Consider the following 15,495-nt stretch of genomic DNA (forward strand, 5'->3'; position numbering starts at 1 on the left):
GGTAAGTACAAATTTATATTTTTTCCTTTTTTTGTTTAAAAAATAATTTCAGTTCCGCTCGAAAGTAGCTAGCCAAAAATGCACGTTACATAAATAAAAACAAATGTGGATCACAAGCATGCGTTTGTACAAAATAATATTTCAGAATAGTACTACCTATGTTCACCACATTAACGATTACAGAATTAATGTGTTCAACATACAAATATTTCACTCAAATGCTGTGATAACTTTGCTCAGTAATTTTTCGTGCATTGTCTTTAAGTAAATGCTTTAACTGTGACAATCAGTAACACGTTTCAGTAACAATCTAAACAAACTAATCTGTAATAATCTAAATTCCAAAGTTTATCGCAAGCTGTGTAGATTTGAAAGTATCAAATCAGAACCCAGCTAACGAATCGAATTCTCAATCCAGATTCACAATCGAATGAATCTCAAAGCTTCTCATGGTCCTACCTCATACAATATTTTTTATTGTAGCCCAAGAGTTGGCGGCGAGCGATGATGACTAGCTGCCTTCCCTGTAGTCTTACACTGCTAAATTAGGGACGGCCAGCACACTTAGCCCTCGAGTAGCTTTGCGCGAAATTCAAAAAACAAACAAACAATCTAGCTGAGTATCCACGAGCGCAAATGACGTCGGATTCTAAACATTTATATTAGATACATACAAAATAGGCCCACTTTTGTATGCAAATTGTATTAAATAGGCTATGTTGATATTGAATTATACCAAATACGTTTGCATGGGAAATACTTTGATATAATAAAAGGTATTCATTGGGCATTTAACGCCCTGGAGGTTTCGGTGCTGGACTCTCAATCCGAAACGCCATGTCAATCAAAACTCACACTATCAGCTTTTGGGGTGTTACAAAATTATGGTCAACTCTGTCATTAGTCGGTAGGTAGCTTATGAGTTGACCATAAGCATAAAACAGTTTGTTTTAACATTTGTAATTTCTACATTTGTTGAAAGACCAAAGTTCAATAGTTTATTTATTATTCCAGCATTACCTGAAGAGGAGAAATCAATAAATGTTTATATATACTGTAAAAGTTCATTTGTTAATATTTGTAGTACTATAACAAATGTTATGAAAATATTAAAACTGTACAGTGCTTATCAAACAAAAATAAATAATACATACTCTGTACTAGCGAGAGACTGATGGTTAAGCTAATACTCGCTGATTGAATGCTGTTCTTGGTGGAAGAAGCTTGCATTTTATAAATCTAACAACATATATTTATGGTATGAATGCCTTTTACAAAACGTTTTCATTATAATGTATTATTGTCATAATACATTAGTATTAGGCCTATTGTAGATTTTGTCACTTTACTATTTATCATGTCTCTTAAGGTTTGTAATATTATTATACACTATTCCTCAAAATCCCTAAGGTTCTAGGTTTAAAAAAAATGTAGTTAATAATATAGTAGGCTTCCAGTTGATGTTTCATGATAAGAATAACTGAAGAAACATTTTTGTTTTTGACCAACGTCCCCAAGAAATACAGGAATTTGACTCTAAACCGTCAGAAGAGGCTTATCCCCACTCTTACGTTTTATGTAAGTCATTATCTGTTGTTGAATATTGTTATGTTGAAATTGAATATTTTCATTTTATCATCATTCAAGCAGTTCTTGTAAGACGAGATTGTTGGAAACCTTCGTTCAATGTCGACAACAACACCAACCTTGAGCAAATCTCCTGGTGATATACAAGTATTTATATCCTGTTTTGAATATGTTTACTATTTATCTCTACCATAAATTCTTGGTGACATTTAATTAAACATTTGGAATGTACCAAGCTAACAAGAATAAATTTTAGATATTGAAATTTTTATTTAATATTGCCTTGAGTGATAGAAAATTATTTTTAATCTTAGTTGTTTAAATACCCTTAAACAAAGGCTTTTTATTTTAAAATCATGGTAGCAATCTATATATCCGATCATCTTTTCTCAGTTTCGAGAATCCACGGCTGAAACGTAGAGAGTTGCAAGTGAAAATGACGTATAAAATTGACCCAGTCTTAGGTCCATAAAAACGAGAAAATTATCAACATTTCCTCAAAGCACGTGACCGAATAGAGAGGCTATACGTTCTACAGTAAGTGACACATATTGAATGAAAATGTGTATTGACAGCAAAGTTCACACCTTTCATCACTCTATTGCCGTTAATATGTTTAAGATTTGATATAAGTCGCAAACCTATGTTCTTGTAATATATGCTGGGTGAAAGTTACAGTGGTAATGATAAGGTACTATGTCTGTATGCACTGCATGCCAAATAAGATATGATTTCACCAAGACAACACATTCAGCCCACGTTTAAATGAACACGAGAGGCCCTTTATAACATGTATTCACAAATTGAAATTAATTTGCAGACATCTTCCGTGAACTTCTGTATTAATGAACTGTTAAAATGAACTCTCGAAAGTCGTTATCTGTAGATGTTTGATAAATATTGAAAGAAAGATAAAGTGGAAAAGGGATAACTTTGTGTATTAGAAAGTGCGCTGCATAGAAACAGCGACTTATGAATGACACCACCAGGAGTTACAGAAGAGGCAGTATCTAGACATTCATCCTTGTGTAGTTACCATAGATTGTGTATTACGTTTATACTCATATAAGAAATGAATATATATTTATTTCACGCCCTAACAACCAGAAACAGCCTCGAGGGGAAAATTGTACCACTGAATTAAAATAATGTGGAAAATAAACTTCCATTTGTATTTCCAAACATTAAAATCTTCAGTTTAATATCAATCAACATCTTTTTAAGTTATTCCATTTTGTACATCTAAATGAAAGTTATGAATTTTTATTTTAGTTTTAAAGTACAGTTCCAACGCAACTAGTAATGATTGTGAATATATTTATTTATATGAGTGTTATATGGCACCCTTAGCCACAAAGCAGGAAAAGCACAATAGTTTAAAATAAAATTGAAACAATTTGCTCTTCTAACTTGAGTATAAACGCGTTTTTATTGATTTTAGCCAATCGCTCTTTCCAAATCTCGGTTGTCGTGATGTATACCATTGCCACTACTTACCTTCCCAATGCCATAGTTTACTGATGAAAACGCGTCATGTAAGTTTTCAATTCTTCCTAACTGTTTAAATCATAGAGATTTATTTCAGTAAGGATATGATTTTAGGTATATGCACTAAACTGAGAAGTACAAGCTCAACTGATGATACGATATTTGTGAACAATTTCTGTAGCAACTATAGAACTTTTTCAATTTTGGAAAGAATTATTTATCATTTTGTATGTTATTTGAATTACGAGGCTGAATTATGATAAGAGAATAGATATTATTTTATGAAACAAGATAATGTATGGTTAGATAGGTCATTTCACTTTCGAACAAACGAAGTTTCATTTCGCCATCAAGGCCTTTCCTTTCTTAAAATCCTGTATGTCTCCAATAGCACAGTGCAGAGGCAAACCGTGTACTTTGTTTTTCGAATCAAAATAAAAACAAAATTTGTAGTTTTAAAAATATACAATAATCGGAACGTTTTAAAACGATTTAGGAATAAATAAAATCAGTATTTTAAATCTACAACAAAAACAAGCATATTTAATTGTTTCTTAAAATAATTACAGTGAAATGTTTTGAAAATTTCATAGTTAAGAATCTATGTTAATATCACATATATACGTTGGTATAAAATTAAGGTAGAATGTTTGCTTAAGTTAATTATCTTGCAGAAAGTAATTATTTACTACATAACTATTTTATTTAATAGTTTTTATAAAATTCAACAAACCACACAAGTACGTCTAATAGATACAGTAATGTCTTGTAGAAATATTTAAATAATTTAAGTAGTTAATTTTCCTCATTACAATCCAAAGATTATCTACAAGTTTAACAATATGGGAAACAACAGGAGGGGAGGAAATTAACGCTCAGTGACTCCTTTTTGTCTCTTTAGATATACATTAAAAGTTTTATACATCTAATGTCTTTTGTCCATTATATTAAGAAGCGAAAACTCTCATGCCCAGTGTTTGTTGTTGTACTATAATCCTATGTAAGTTAGGAAAACATTTGTGAGATTTACATTTATATACATATAAATTATGATGTATCACCACAATAATTAAATTAATAAATGTTGATTTCCCTGGTAACCTGATAATTTCATGATTCGTATTTGGAATAGTTTTAAAGTTTGACTGCTTCTGTGGATATCATGCTAATATTATTGATAAAGGAATGTTGTTGTGCATATAAGTATACACGAAAAACTTTACAAAAACAGGTGTGATACGCATATGTCAATAACTATATTTAAATTATTGCATAAACTCAGGGCGTAGCCAGAATGGCCATTGGGGGGTGCTTAGTTTGAATGCTTCATGCAAGCACCGCAGGCGCGAAGCCATGCTAGGCGGGTCCGGGGCATGCCACCCTAGGAAATATTTAAATAAAAACATAAAAGAAAAGCCTGAATTATGCATTCTGAGACAACGTTTTGGCAAATTTCAGAATGGCACACTGAAGTGTTTGTCTTATTTTTTTAATCATAAATAAATATACAGGCCTATATACATAATATATAACTTAAAGTCCTCAGGCCCAGCAAAGTAGGCCTACAGTCCTGTCATCAACATATAAAATATAGAGTCACTCAGGAGAGTGCAAAATATATGTATAGTGTCTATAATATGTATTCAAATATCATTGACAGTGTGTGTTCAGATTCCCTGGATTTCAAGAATTAACTTCAAAAATAAACAGTGGGTGGCACTGTGGCAGGCTGGCAGCACCATGCACTAACCTAGTACCATTGGCGCCATCTATAGTGAATTATTCACTATAGATGGCGCCAGTGGTATTGTGAATGTGATGTTAACAAACAGAAGTTGCAATATACAATCACTCACTATGTCAAGCTCGAAAAAGCAAAAGACACTGCATAGGTTCTTTAAAAAACCCATTTATAAGGCTGAACCTGATCAATCTGCTGCAGCCAATCAGGTTGAATCTGAATTGTCAACTGAATTTTCAGTCATCACCGTGGCCTTCTACCAGTGCTGCCACTACCACCTCAGGTCCAGTTTGGGATATTGGAAATTATATTTCTGATGATATCAGCATTGGTAAACAGATAAGTCGACTCCTCATTAAATTAATTTTGTATTAAAAATCATGCAAACACTCTGAGTTTTAGACTGAATATTCATTGCTAGCAGGATGTTACGCCTGCTCTGTGAAGTACAGCTCTAAGCCTTTCTCTTCGAGGTTATTGTACTCTTATAACATACTTTCCTATGTGCAAAATAACTTAATTAGAACTATGTATTTCTGTCTCTTTTAGATAAACGCTGAAACCAAATATGCTTCCTTGAGAACGTCTGGAAGCCAGAGAGTGATTGTTTTCCCCCAGCGTGGTCCAAGAAAGCTGCCTTTTCAGCATCGTTGGCTTTCACAGTGTAGATGGCTACTCTACAGTCAACATGCAAAGGGTGTTTTCTGCAAGTACTGCTGTCTTTTTGCTTCTGATGGTGCTGGTGTTGGAAGCCAGAAATTGGGACAACTAGTGAAATTTCCATACACAAACTGGAAGAAGGCTGTTGAAGACTTCAAGGCACATTAATTGAAACAGTACCACCAAGACAGCAAAGAAAAAGCTAACATTTTTTACAGGTTGTAAACACAAGTTCATCTGTGCACTTGCAGCTTGATGCTAATTACAAGCAAGAAATTGAACAGAACCGGCAATATTTGATGCCTATTATTGATACTGTATTGCTGTGTGGGAGACAGGGTTTAGATTTGAGGGAAAATATGATTCTGGTCCAATGTTTGTTGGTGAAACTGATGAGGAGCCCATCAATAATGATGGGAATTTTCGGGCAATTTTGCGCTATAGGGCAAAGGGTGATGTCAAGCTTTCAACAAGCCTTAAGAGTACAAAGAGGAATGCTATGTATCTGAGTCCTTAAATTCAAAATGAAATCATCAATACCTATAATACTCATGTTATTCATGATTTGGCCAACAGGGTTAATGCTGCAAAATGTTTCTCAATATTAGCTGATGAAACAACAGATATTTCAGGCATTGAACAGTTTTCGCTGTGTGTTAGATATTTGCATGCCAATGACAACTCTGTTGCAATGAGAGAAGATTTTTTGCAATTTATACCTGTTTATGATGTGACAGGCAGAAACTTGTGTGATGTTATCATAACCAATCTGACAAAATATGGTATTGACATGGCTTATCCTGCGAGGACAAGGATACGACGGTACTGCCTCTATGAGTGGGAAATTTAATGATGTTCAAAGACACATAACTGATAAATTCCCACTTGCACCCAATGTACACTGCAGTGCCCATTCCCTAAACTTGGCAATTTCTGATGCTTGTAGAGAAGTTCCTGTGCGAAATTGCATGGGAGTAATTTCTAGCATTGAAAACTTTCTCAATTCACCCAAACGGTGGAGGATAAAGCATCTTAATCGAAAAAAAAGTTTGAAAGGTCTCTGCCCCATCCGGTGAGTTGAGAGGCATGACTCAGTCATTGTCTTTCTAGAATTAATCCATGCAGTTGCAAATGCCCTTGAGATCATATCAGGTTCACAAGACAGAGATTGGCCACGCAAGCCAATCAGTTGTATTCTATAACGCAGCCGGAATTCATCATCACGCTACTTACCATTGCTAAATTGTTTTCTTTTAGTTTACCTCTGTACAACTTCCTGCAGCAACAGAACATTGATTTAGGTGCTGCGATGCATCATGCAGAAATAGTGGAAGATTTAATCCGTTTACTTAAAATAATATTGTGAATGAATTTAACAACATTTTCTGTGAGGCTCAAACTCTGTGTAGTGAACTTCAAATTGACATCATAATGCCAAGGCAGGATAAAGACAGATGTACCGTGCTAACCCACAAACCATTAGCCCTGAGGAGTACTTTCGTATTGTTGTATTTGTACCATTTATTGATCACTTTCTTTCACAAATATTTGACCGTCTGTCCAGTCACAAAACTATCAGGGTATACCACAGAACGGTCAGAACCTACATTACAACAATGTGACCAAAGTAAAGAGTTGGTCAGTATATACAGGGCTGGCAGCTGACAGCACTTCACTAGCTGCCGTAGGTGAACTTAGGGTTTGGTACAAATCACTTGCAAACAACAGACCAAAAAATGTCATAGATGCATATGCAATGTGCAATGCAGAAATGTTTCCAGTCATTTCTAGACTCTTGAAAGTATTTGCCACGCTGCCTATGCTAACGAGCTCAGTAAAGCATTCGTTTTCAACGTATTTGAGAAATACCACCACTGAAGATCGATTGAATGGCCTGGCCTCATAATACATTCACCGTGATATTAAAGTTTAACAAACTGTGTTATAGATGTCGTGGCAAGAACGAACAGGTGTTTGAGCCTTTTATAGGTATTTGATTGTATTTCTCTAGTTCTGCGCATTTGACTATTTGTCGTGTGTGAAATTATCTGTCATGCAATCACGGATCTTTGTGAAACTTCACAGGTGGCAACTGAACTTATCTAAAAAGTTTGGGTCCATGGGGGGGGGGAGGTAACACCCTTCCTTGGTTACGCCCCTACTGAACTGCTAGTACCTTTCGCCTCAAAGTAATTATGACTTTGAGCAAACGTAATAATAATAATATCATGATGTCAAAAGAAAAACGTTCAGATATGTTACAGATTTTTCTTCTAATTTCACCAAAGATAAAACTGAAAGGATAGTGACAACCTAAGTATAAAATCGAAACGTTGCATGGTCTTTTATATATATATACGTGTGTATTCTTTTAATAATAACTATTTTGTATTTGACGGAAAAAAACTTTAAACGCTTGTCGACATTATGGGAAGATTACGATAATGTAATGTTATATTACATTAATTTAGTTATATTAGGCATTTTTACTTGAACCCAAGTAAGCAACTGCTTACTTTTAAAATTTAAGGTATATTTTTACCGGCTAATTCCTTCTAGAGAATTTTGTAAAATACAAATCATTTTGTTTTTACCTTCTTTATTAAGAAGTATTTATAAGATTTGTTTGTTTCGTGTTTACTTCCACTTAATTTAATATTGATAATTTCTTGTGCTTACACTTTTGAGCTTTCTCTGTGTTGGTATTTGGGTAATTATGTGAAATACCCTAGAGGGTCAGGTGCACTAGACCTCTTCCTCCAGACTTTTGAGGTGTAAACTTTTCTCACTATTCGAATTATTGTATTTATTTCGAATTTCCGTTACGTTGCTATGATACAATAACGCTTAACAATTGTTCTTGGATTATCAGTTATTGCACGTGCGGTAGTGGTTGAACTAACGGTATTTATTAACCAATAGTTCAGATTTTGTGAGAATTTTAAAATAACATTAATTTTTTATTATTTTTTCATTAATATGTAAATCCTCTGATATAAAATTACATTTTTTATTATTTTTTTCAGTTATGGCAACTCTTCGAGTAACTTTTTTTTCCAAGACAGAAACAAACCTTATTAGTTAACGACAAGCCCTAAGGAACATTTTGAAACGAAACAATAATATATATATGAAAACATAATGTAACATAGACAGAGCAACAAGAATTACACAATGCCAAAAACATGATCCTAATTTTTTAACTTTGTTGCAATTTCCAGCATGGTGATCTCTTGAAATATTATTACATGGTAATTCATTAAATTGTGTTTTATTTAATGTATTTCTGTATATACCCCCTCTTTGAGGTGGGATGAATAAAGAGAAAAAAACATAAAAAACATGATACTGTCTAATGTACACCTTGTGGTAAAGAAACTGAAACAGTGAGACATTTATATTGCCTGTGTCCGATAGTTTAACCCTTATGGACGTAAGTTTTCGACACTATTTCTTTTATCATTCAAAATCAGTTCCAATGAATCAGAAACGACGAATTCTTATACAGGGCTTCCTAGAAGGATTAAGAAAAGACAGCCTACAGTGCATATTTTGATTATATAAGTCAAATATTGTATTATGACTGTTAGGAAAATTTGTTTAGCCAAAATATCCATTTAAATCTGTTGTCATTTTATAATGTTCAGTTAAGAAAGAAAATAAGTTTTGATTATTCCAGGTATGTTATTCGTAATGATGTCAATTCTTTTTTTCAAGGCCTGGCATGGCCAAGCGCGTAAGGCGTGCGACTCGTAATCTGAGGGTCGCGGGTTCGCGCCCGCGTCGCGCTAAACATGCTCGCCCTCCCAGCCGTGGGGGTGTATAATGTGACGGTCAATCCCACTATTCGTTGGTAAAAGAGTAGCCCAAGAGTTGGCGGTGGGTGGTGATGACTAGCTGCCTTCCCTCTAGTCTTACACTGCTAAATTAGGGACGTCTAGCATAGATAGCCCTGGAGTAGCTTTGTGCGAAATTCCAAAACAAACAAACTTTCTTTCAATTTTATTCTAAACTTGTTCGTCCTTTAATATGAGCAATTACAGATAGTATTAGGTGCATTCAATTATATATAACTGTGTATTTTATTTTTGTATTTGTTTTGTATGTAATATATGTGATTATGAGGCCTCTTCAAGAGGTTTGTAAATGATAAAAAAAAAGAGTTTGCATACTTATGCACTACAATTTTATTTCGTACGACTCTCCGATTTGTCAACGACGGCACCATTTTGAGACATATTTTGTCCCAAGGTTTATCCCTGATAATGAAAAGTGTCATTGGCAATGATGACACTGTCCACCTTACATATGTTTTTAGTTTCTTACGGTCATTGGCCTTTTTAACGCTATTTAAGTATTCAAAAATTAGACTGTTTTGTTTTAATATGATGTCTTTTTACGAATTAAAGTAAAACTAGTTCGATACAAAATTAGGAAATGGCCGTGACGCCAAATAACTCGAAACCAGGACCTATCCGTTAGCCATCCTAGCGAGTTATAATAATTAAACTTATGCTACAGTTATTGTTTGGAATTAAGCACAAAGCTACACAATGGGCTATCTGTACTCTGCCCACCACGAGTATCGAAACCCGGTTTTTAGTGTTGTAAGTCCGCAGATATACCGCTGAGCCACTGGGGGAAATGCTACAGTCTTTTAAAACTTGTATTACTTTATTTTCTCTCATACTGCTGTAAACTAGATTTAAAAATTGAGATTTAATAATATTTAAATTTTTAAATGAAAAATTAGACTGTTTTGTTTAACATGATTCCGTTTTACGAATTTTAACAATTTTATTTTCAATTTGTTTACAGGTTGTTTGTTGCAGATAGCCTAGTTGCTTTGCGCCTTAAAACGCCAAATCAACCAACCTCTCCGATTTATTATATTATGTACGTCTCGTATTATTATCTCAAATAACAGGAAGTTCGATTTGTAATTAGTGGTTAATATATATTAACTTTGTTATTTGCCAACAAGATTTATACACACAATTTCCATTTGTCTTTTCTTTATGTAAATAAATTTTAATATACAAACACCAAAATTATACAATTTCTCAAATAACAGGAAGTTCTATTTGTAATTAGTGGTTAATATATATTAACTTTGTTATTTGCCAACAAGATTTATACACACAATTTCCATTTGTCTTTTCTTTATGTAAATAAATTTTAATATACAAACAGCAAAATTATACAATTTATAATTATGGTTATTACTAACAGTTATTACAAATGATGATTTATAAACGACAGTATTACAAACTTTCAGACAATACTGAGTCGTATATCCAGTTTAAAACAAAATATTTTATCGACGATCCAAGTCCGCGCCAAAAACGTTTATTCTGAGTTGATACTGTTAACTGTCTTTCTTAACTGGTCTCATACACTTACTAATTCATTTCTTTCGGCGAAGATATTTAATGTCCCTGTAGAAATAATGACATCTGAAGTTGAACGGTACGCTCGAAATCAGTTAACGTTCCTATTCCAATTCTGTAATTTTCCGATTAATAGAAGTTGTTCTCTGCTTATCAATAAAATTGTTAATACCAATACCAGCCGTTTTGAGATACATTTTATTTCAAGTGGGTTTCTCGTCATCAAGAAAAACGTTATAGCTTCTTAGGCCTATACAATACTGATTGTATCTCACCGACAATATTCTGTTTTTCGGCTTTTATAAGAATCACACGTGTTTGTAGAAATTTTGGCATTGTTCACGCGTGCTTTCTTCAAACAAATATTGTTGCTTTCAACTTTAGAGAATTCGCTAGGAGTTTCAAGAACAGGTAGGACTTACGTAGTACATATTTAACAATATACGTTGCATCCAAAGAAGAAAATCTTGATATAAACAAGCGTAGGCTCTAAAATAAATGTACGATATTAATGGCGGAGGGGTTAATTCCTTCAATCACCAATAAAGTAACTTAAAATAATTTAGGTGTTTGAATAACGTTAGTGCCAGTGCTTAAATCGCCATTCCACACAAATTGGAACAAATATTTGGAACGTTTTCGTTTATGAATTTACTGTTCCGTTACAGATACCAGAAGGCCATTGCCCGAAACTTTGTATCAATAGTATAGCGTATTATACATACATTTGTAGTTAACTTATCTTCGGTGGTTAATATGTTTTCAATTATTGCAAACAATAAGACAATGAATTAATATTTTTGTCGTGTTCGCCTCCCGGAAACTGGCGAAGAATGATTACACGTAAACTTGTAATACCTGTTACATTTTTAAACATTATTTTCTTCCTGGTATTTGAATTTTCTTGCTCATTTATATAATTTACTATATTTTTCTTTCTTTTTCATAATCTTTTAATCTTATATCTCGATCTATAATTTTTTTGTATTTTTTCTTGATTTCCTTTCACTGTTTCTCCAACTCCAATAAGCCACCCAGCAACTCAGTAGTGTGTTTTTGGATTTATAACACTTAAAAATCAAATTGATAGACTCAGCACAGATACCTCGTTCTGTAGCTTTGTGTTTAATTACAAACTAACAAACAACTCTAATAAATGTTATGAAGTCATCTCGAAGGTTGAAGTGTAATTAGTAACTTTTTTTATTACTTGTAAAATCTGTGTCACGTTTGATTTATTTAAGAATGAAAAAATCAGTTTATTTCTGTCATCGCTTGCTACAGATTTTCTACGTTGCAATTTAGTTTTACATTTCCTGGCCATATTTTTTTCAAAGTTAAGTAGATATATAAACCTCCTTTGTCTAACTTTATGTAATGTTCAAATATATGTACATATGAACATAGAGAGATATGAAATTTTCTGCAATGATGTTTCGCGCTAAAAACTGGTTACAAACTTAGTAATATGGTCATGTAACCTTTGATATGAAGTCTAGGTCGTGGTTTCATAAACTGGTACCAGAAGGCAATATTAGTATGAGCGTGTTGATGGGAAACATGAATATTCAAAGCAGAAGATAGCCTAAGAGTTTTCACATAATTTTTCTATAATTTCAGCGTCATTATTGGATGATTTTATTATATCGTGTTGAAAACATTTTTATTGATTGTGCAGAATGTTACGAATTTCAGGAAAAACTACAACTGAGTTTAAGAGAACACCTTTTAGAATACATTATCTTACTTAAATATATTTTTTTCTAGTATTATTTTCAAGAAAAGGATTTTCGTGTTCAAAACGTAAATCAAGCTCGTGGCATAATTCCATTAGGGCTCTTTCATGTAGAATTGTTTGGACAGATAAAACAGTACTTCTAATTAAATCACTACATAAGTTGAAGATTTAGAAATAAGCGTTTATTTTCTGGTATTACAGGAAATCACTTGGGACAAGTTTATTCTATTTGACATGATATATCAGTGACATTGTATCATGTACAGCAAATATTTAGACTTATTTAGTGATTGTTTCTAAAATGTATGAAGCTGCTAGTTTTCAAGCCTACATCTGTGTTATGTGGGTATTAAACTACAAAGTATAAACAAACGATACATATGAATTAATGGTCACATTTTCAAAATATAGAAAAACTGATATTTGTGGTAGAATATGAGTTTAAGTAAGAGTATGATGCGTCACTAATACTCGACGTAAATTAAAAATGAGCTCGAGGTGAGTGTGAAAACACAGTCCCATGCATTACCTTGGAAACTATAAACGAAATAATATTTAATTACGAATCTGTTCTGAGTGGAAATTACCCTGTAAGCACTTTTGGACAAAATTAAGTATTATTTCTATGTCGTTAATGTTTGTAATTTGTAAACCTAAAAATTAAAAAAAAATTCCAAGAGTGAATTTTCAACAAACTTTTAATTCAAATAAATATTTTATATTACAAGCCACAAAACACTAAAATGAGAACTGATTGTAATCAGTATGTAACACAAATTTTGTTCCTGGATAGTATGTATTATTTCTTAATTGCTTATGTTGTAAAAGTACAGAAAATGGCCATTATTCCCTTCAAACTTTGCTTTGGTGACCTGGATAATGAAATTTAGAAATTAACCTATTTCCTATGTAAAAACTGGCAAATTTGCACATTCTCGTTTACATAAGGTCTGAATAAAGCAACACATATTAATCGAGATTTACATGTATTAATACTAAAGTTATACAAAAATGAGCAAAAAAGTTTAGAAGTGAATAGTTTTTTTTTAGATTTGCTACTTTAATATAAATGACTTTCACGTATCATCCCCAAAATATAGTCTCCTATCATGTTTTCGTAAAACGTTCCTTCGTGGCGGCGTTTGTTTGTTTGGAAATTTCGCACAAAGCTACTCGAGGGCTATCTGTGCTAGCCGTCCCTAATTTAGCAGTGTAAGACTAGAGGGAAGGCAGCTAGTCATCACCACCCACCGCCAACTCTTGGGCTACTCTTTACCAACGAATAGTGGGATTCACCGTCACATTATACACCCCCACGACTGGGAGGGCGAGCATGTTTAGCGCGACGCGGGCGCGAACCCGCGACCCTCGGATTACGAGTCGCACGCCTTACGTGCTTGGCCATGCCGTGCCCGTGGCGGCGTTAAAAGTCCAGTATATCTTGGTGGAAGCGCTCGCCTTGCTCCTCTGAGTATACTCTCATGTTTTCTTTGAATTTATCGAGATGAGCGTCAAGGATATGGACTTTCAGGGACATCCTGCAACCCATTTTGCCGTAGTTCTTCACCAGAGTTTCAACCAGTTCCAAATAATTTTTGGCCTTGTAATTGCCCAAGAAGCCCCGAACCACTGCGACAAAGCTGCCCAAACTTTTTCCCCTCCTATTGAGCTTTTTGGAGAATTCTGTGCTCATAGAGCTTAGGGAAGAAGTCTCAAAGGTACTTGAAGGCAGACTCCTTATCAAGAGCTGTGACAAATTGTTTCATAAGACTCGATTTTATGTGCAATGGTGGGAACAACATCTTCTGGAGGTCCACCAGTGGATCACACTTGACATTGTGCCTCCCCACAGAGAACTCGGTCCGTTGTGGCAGGTGCTTCCTGTTGTAGTGCGCTCCAGTGTTCCTGCTGTTCCACAGGCAAAGATAACGGGGAAACTTGGTAAAGCTTCCTTGGAGACCCATCAGGAATGCCACCATTTTAAAATCTCTGATAACCTCCAAGCCATACTCATCATACTTCAAGGCTTCTAGCAAGGTCTTGACGCTGTTGTATTACTCTTTGAGGTGCACCGTAAGATAAATTTTGAAAGGTCTGAAAGTTGTATAATATAAAATTTTGCTATTCAAGCAAGCAAAAATTGTCCATCTTACCTTCTAGAGTTTTTTTGCAGTGCTCACAGGTAAACTGAGATGCTCATGGTCTTTCTTGTTCCCCAACAGGCATGCCGAAATATTTCTTGTAAACTTCACACACTTTAGCAAGTACTGTCACGGAGTACTTTTTTCGCTCTTGTCTTGATAAGTTGGCCACATAATAGTAGAATGTGTCTAGAGAATGCTTGTAGCTTCTTGATGCCATCTTTGAAAAAAATCAGATAGGTCTGTGTGTTCACTTAGGCACCAAGAACGAAACTGAAGTGGTGAGCCCCTGTATATATATTAGTATGAAAAGTTCTAGAAAATTCTAAAAGGTTCTTGAAAATTCTTGTAAGTCCGAAAAATTTCTCTTTCAGCTACTCAGCACTGAATCTAACTGGAATGTCCTGGAAAATGGGTAAATTTGAAAATTACAGTACCCAGGTCACAAAAAGCAAAGTTTGACGAGAAAAATAGGTCTTTTCCATTTACTTTAGGCATAAGCAATCGGGAAATAACATAGTGTTATTACTAGTGAAGTAGCTAAAAATGATATCTTAAGGGCGTATCAAGAAGTTTGAAAACAAAGTTAGATTTCTTTGCGAAAACTACTTTTATCGCCAACCATAATTAAATCTTTGTAAAATTAAAATAGAAGAAAATGTAAACAAAACCTTCAATTAAATATTGGTAAATAAAACGTAAGTAATAGAGAAAGAAAGAAAAGCTTTAAGAAATAATACAAAAAAATAT

This window comes from Tachypleus tridentatus, unplaced genomic scaffold, assembly GCF_004210375.1.
Source record: "Tachypleus tridentatus isolate NWPU-2018 unplaced genomic scaffold, ASM421037v1 Hic_cluster_2, whole genome shotgun sequence".
Taxonomy (NCBI): domain Eukaryota; kingdom Metazoa; phylum Arthropoda; class Merostomata; order Xiphosura; family Limulidae; genus Tachypleus; species Tachypleus tridentatus.